Consider the following 6720-nt stretch of genomic DNA (forward strand, 5'->3'; position numbering starts at 1 on the left):
TATTTGAGGATGTTACAATCGATCTAATATGTTTTTCACATATTACATTGGTACATATTAGATCGAAATGCGGAACCGATTTAATGTGTTTCAAAATCGATTTAATATACTTATTTTGTACTATTATATTTTGAGGTATTTTTATTTAATGGGTTTAATTTTGAGTATTAATCTTATGATGCAGCATAAATTGGTGTTTGGAACTGTTGTTGGATATTTAAGGGTCATATTATCTCTTTTTTTTTTCAGCAAGTTTAAGAAAGGGTCAACCTCTCACTAGTGCAGAAACGGGCATAGACGTCCGTTCTTTAGGCCTTTTAACGTTCGACCTCCAACGGACGTCTATTCGGGTGACGTCTATGTAGACGTCCGTTGTGTCAGGTCGGACGTCTATATGGACGTCCGTTGTGTTCGGCCGGACGTCTATATGGACGTCCGCTGTGTCAGCCTGGATGTCTATATAGACGTCCGCTGTGAACCTCTCGGACGTCTATATACTACTGCAGAAAGGGCTTTATTAGACGGCTTATTTAGGGTTATTTAGGATTACGGGTTAGGATTATTTAGGATTACGGGTTTGAACGTTTGTTTGTGCACTGCAACACGTCTGAAGAACAGATTCAAAATGAAAATGGAGGAAGATGGAGGAGTAAACGACCTAAAAATGTAGGCCAAAAAACGCCGCCCACGAACACGCAACAAACTGCACCAAAATGCACCGAAAACGATTTTTAATCGGTCCAAATGAAAGATATGTCATCACTGAACAATTTAATCGGACCAAAAGTAAGATTAAATGGACCAAAACGCATAAAAACCAACCTGGAAATGCAAGGCGCAGAGGGAAAGGTTCGCATAACTCCTCGCGGGTTCGCGTTTTGAAGTGTGTATCTTTATTTTAAACGTCTTTTGAACGTCCGTCCTGGAGGGGGACGGACGTCCATATATAATAGACGTCCGTCCCCCTCCAGGACGGACGTTCAAGAGACTGACAGGGTAGTACAACCCCTCAGTCTCTTGAACGTCCGTCCTGGAGGGGGACGGACGTCCATATATAATAGACGACCGTCCCCCTCCAGGACGGACGTTCAAGAGGCTTAGGGGTTGTACTACCATGTCAGTCTCTTGAACGTCCGTCCTGGAGGGGGACGGACGTCCATATATAATAGACGTTCGTCCCCCTCCAGGACGAACGTTCAAGAGACTGACAGGGTAGTACAACCCCTCAGTCTCTTGAACGTCCGTCCTGGAGGGGGACGGACGTCCATATATAATAGACGTCCGTCCCCCTCCAGGACGGACGTTCAATAGGCTGAGGGGTTGTACTACCCTGTCAGTCTCTTGAACGTCCGTCCTGGAGGGGGACGGACGTCCATATATAATAGACGACCGTCCCCCTCCAGGACGGACGTTCAAGAGACTGAGGGGTTGTACTACCCTGTCAGTCTCTTGAACGTCCGTCCTGGAGGGGGACGAACGTCCATATATAATAGACGTCCGTCCCCCTCCAGGACGGACGTTCAAGAGACTGAGGGGTTGTACTACCCTGTCAGTCTCTTGAACGTCCGTCCTGGAGGGGGACGAACGTCTATTATATATGGACGTCCGTCCCCCTCCAGGACGGACGTTCAAGAGACTGACAGGGTAGTACAACCCCTCAGCCTCTTGAACGTCCGTCCTGGAGGGGGACGGACGTCCATATATAGTAGACGTCCGTCCCCCTCCAGGACGGACGTTCAAGAGGCTGATTGGTTCACTACCCTGTCAGCCTCTTGAACGTCCGTCCTGGAGGGGGACGGACGTCTACTACATATAGACGTCCGTCCCCCTCCAGGACGGACGTTCAAGAGGCTGACCGGGTAGTTCAACCAGTCAGTCTTTTGAACGTCCGTTAGAGGGGTCTGTCGTCTACTATATTATAGACGTCCGTCCCCCTCCAGGACGGACGTCTCCACACTCAATTATTTACATTTATGCCACCGGTCAATTATTTACGTTGGAGTTTTCGTGGACGGACGTCTATGGGGTGACGTTAAAGATCAATTCTGCACTAGTGTCTTTTAATTTCTTGTCACATTGCTAAATGGGAAATAAGGTGTCAATTGCTATAAGATCCCAACTAGTCAGTTTTAAAGGGATATCATTGTCAGTCTTAATGTGGCATCATTGTAAGATAATAAGTACGTGAAAATAAAGGGAATGGCAAAGACAAATGTTGACAAAGAACTTATCAGAACATCAGATTTTAAACATTAATTTTCAGGATTAACTTCATCGAAATGTCACCAAATTTTGAGTTTTACGTTTACATACTCTAGAGGTTGCAAAATGACAATAACTCTCAATCTCCAAACCTACACAAATATAAACTCCAAACAAAATTGAGAAGAAGAAAGAAAAATGGAGAAAAGAGTAATGACATAAACACAAGGCCAGTGTACTGCTAAGGGATGAGGAGGTAGCCTTATGTCTTAGAGCTTAGGCCTCATGGGAGCGGAGTGATCCCCAGAGTGTCCTTGTACAAACTGCTGAGGAAAATCAACTATTCCTTCCTCAAGGTTTAGAAACGTATGTTAAGACAAGATTGTCTAAAAGAAAGACTAAGATTGTCTACAACATCTCTCTGGTTTTGAAAAGGACTCTATGAAAATGATGTTTAAAGGATGAATGTTCGGATTGAATCTGTGTAGCACTTTGAGGTAATACAAATTTTAAGATTTTGATTTTCTATGTCTGAAAGGAAATTGATGGTTAAATGAACGTATGTGAATAAAGTTTATGTAAATAAATAAGATTTTTATATAAACCTTATAAAGATAGTAACTTTTTATATAAACTAAATTGAAAGTAAATCCTCCTCAAACTTCCACTCTTTTTTTCCTAAAGGGCTACTAATTTTATTACGGAATTGTTGCATAAAAATGAATATGATAAAGTAAAGCGAATTCTGAACAGTAATATTTTTTTTTTCAAATAGCATGACATGTTTCCACATGTATTTCAGTATATATTTTGTTAGGTGAATTTAAGCTTTGAATAACTCTCAGTGTCTCAAGAATCAGTCTCTCATTTTCCAGTGCACACAAGAGAAGCAAAACAATGGAGTACCTTCTTCCACTTCTTCTTCTAATCACCATACTGTGTGTAACCATTCATGTACTCATCTCAACCTTCAAACCGATGAAAACCTCAAAGTACCACTAGTGCAGCGAGGGGATTTTACCGCGGTTATTTTTCACTATACGTCGCGGTTTACGAACCGCGGCATATTCAGCCGCGGTAGTAAGTCAGAGACTTTAGGCCGCGGTTCTGACCGCGGTATATAGGTTGCGGAATATGCCGCGGTTGTCTACGTAACCGCTGCCTAAATTCAATTTAAAAAAAAAAACAATTTATCCACTATATGCCGCGGTTGAACCGCGACAATATACTCTAGTATATGCCGCGGTTAGTGCTAAAACCGCGGCCATATGTCTCATTTTAAAAAAAAAATGAAACACTATATGCCGCGATTATGGTTAGAACCGCGGCATATTCCCCTGCAGTTTTTTAAAATTGCAGGTCTGTTTTTGTGATATCCACTACCACAAAAACAGACCTGCATATAAAAACATGTACACAAATTCAATTTGAACATAACAAACACATGTTCAAATGTATTTCAACATCAAATAAACTACAAAGTCTAAGAAAATTCAATCTAATCAAATGCAATGTTTAAATCTAAGAGCTATTGTATAATCTAATTATATACTTCGCAGCAGCGTTCCTAATGAATAATAGTGACTTCTCAGGAACTGGTGTAGTAGTCTTGAATCTCTGCAAAAGACAATTCATATTAATTAGTGTATATGAATTCAACATTTGGGAAAAAATCAAAATTTGTTAAAGTTAAATATTACCGTTTCCCAGCGACTTGTGATGTGAGAACGAACAATATGGGTCATCCAATACATTACATAGTATCCGCACTCATATGACCCATTTTGTCTGTTACACTACAATATATCATCACAGTTGATAATAGTTAGTGAATAACATTAAAATAAAACAATTATAACAAAGTATGACTTTAGCATATGTCAAACCTTGAGAGAAATCCAAGCAATCTTTCTACTATTAACAATTGATCTCCCACCCATCATCATACTTGCTGGAATAGAACTGTATATAAAAAAAGGTTTTAGCATTCATTTATATAACAAAGAAAGTCCAAACATTGAGGTTCTTACCAATCAATTGCTTGTTTGAGTTGTGTGGGAGGAGGCCTGTGCAATGAGCAGAACCACAAAGCATAGTTGTCTTGCATAGACATAACAAGAAGTTGCCAATGGCGCCTGAAATTCATAATAACGTAACTATTAAATATTAAAATCACATATGGAACATTATTATGTTAACAAAGTTCACTTACCCGGATATATAAGGCAAAAAGTATATTTTCTTGCCCCTTCCAACACTTCTTATCAGACTCATGTTGATCTGCTCAAAATCATTTGATTCATGACTTGATTGGGGATCAATGAATACATAATCATCAGAACGCCCCAACTTATTACTGACCCCAGACATATACCTGAAATCAAAAATTAACTTTGATATAAGGATACTTGATATATAAATCAATTTTATATATAAATAATTGGTCATAGACTTACATCGTCCATAGTTGAATAATTGAAATATTCAACTCTTGTGTTCCCGACGCAAGCTCACGGACATCTTGGCTATTAAGGTATATTGGGACCTCAGAGCCTACCCCAAATACATTAGCATGATACTCAACCTCCAAAGGCTTATCATCAAGGATGTCAGCAAGTAGATGCAATGAAGAAAGAGGGTCATCCTCAAATAGAGGAATCTTCTCTTGTGCCTGCGTCTGTTGTTACATGAAAAGATAAGATAAGTTTTGACATCAAAAACCTTTAAAATTGAGAAGTGTAAAGAAGAATTTCATACCGAGGGGTCAGAAACTGGCTTAACCAAAAATTTAGGCCAAGTGATAAACGACTTATATGCTTGTTCCACAGTGAAAATCTCTTCCGTGGACAGAGGAACCGAGGCATCTGGTATGATCATTTCATCCACTGACCGAATTGCATGTACATCATCGTCAACTACAGATTGGTCATCCAAATTTGTTGTAGTTTGAAATGAATGGTTGTCAGCAATATAAATATTAATCAGATTGTCTTCATTAACTTCAATTTGTTTTTTGCCTTGAAGAGCAACATACCAATGGTCAGACGCAGGATCTTTGACATAAAAAACTTGACATGCTTGATGTACCATGATAAACGGTTCGTCTCGGTAACCCACCTTGCGAAAATCAACCAGTGTCATACCCGAGTCATCTATTTTCACACCACTCTTATTGTCAAACCACTTACACTTGAACAATGGAACAAAAAACTTGGTGTAATCAACCTCCCATATCTCTTCTATTATACCATAATATCTCATTGATCCAAGTACAGGAGATTGATCTTTTGATGTGGAAAATTGAAGTGACTCAGCTTCTAAACTGACTCCACTATTTTGTACTGTGCTTTTATCATCCAAAGTCTTCGTATAGAATGTGCAATTATTGACTTCATAACCTGTACAACACACGACATCAAACTTCAAACCATTTGCAAGCCACAATAAAGTTTCAGAAGAATGTGGTTCTTTGTCAATTTCGGATTTGAACCAAGACATAAATGTTTTGTTATGCTCCATCAATTGCCATTTCTCTGATTGTCTTGGATTTTTATTCTTAACAATGGCTTTGTGTGCTTCCAAAAAAGGGATCACCTCATCTGTGTTGTTCAATATATAAAGATGCGCTTGCAACAATTCTTTGCGATCTTTTGTCACCACATTGACACCTCGGATGCTTTTACTTGTAGAAAATTTATTCAACCATGCTGTGCGAGGAACTCCTATTGGATTCGTTGATGTCATGTAATCTGAACAAAACTCGATACTTTCTTCAGCAATATACCTTTCAATCATCGAACCTTCAGGACGATATGGATTTTTAACGTACCCTTTCAAAATCTTCATATAACGCTCAATAGGATACATCCATCTTAAGTATACCGGTCCGCGCAACTTGATTTCTCTAACCAAATGAACAAGTAAATGTACCATGATGTCGAAAAAAGATGGAGGGAAAAACATCTCTAGTTGACACAAGATGATAACAATCTCGCCTTGAAGTTCATCTAACTTTGTAGGATCGATGGCTTTACTACATATTGACGAGAAAAATGAACACAACCTGTTTATGGTCTGCCTAACATTTTTGGGCAAAATTCCACGAATAGCCACCGGTAACAACTGTTGCATTAAGACGTGACAATCGTGAGACTTCATGCCAACAAGCTTTAAGTCCTGCATTGACACTAAACTCTTCATATTTGAAGAGTATCCTTGTGGTACTTTGATACTCTTTAAACATACACAAAAACTTATCTTCTCTTGTCTAGACATTGTGTAACATGCAGGGGGCAAATAAGTACGTTTACCAATCTCCTTGGGTGCCAACTCTTCTCGGATATTCATGTCAACCAAATCCAAACGAGCATTCACTCCATCTTTTGTCTTTCCCTGAATGTTGAGTAATGTACCAATCAAGCTATCACACACATTCTTTTCTACATGCATCACATCTATGCAATGTCGAACATCTAACTTTGACCAATATGGAAGATCAAAGAATATTGATTTCTTCTT

Source organism: Vigna umbellata, chromosome 11 (assembly GCF_029865625.1).
Source record: "Vigna umbellata cultivar VRB3 chromosome 11, Vumbellata_1.0, whole genome shotgun sequence".
NCBI classification, from domain to species: Eukaryota; Viridiplantae; Streptophyta; class Magnoliopsida; order Fabales; family Fabaceae; genus Vigna; species Vigna umbellata.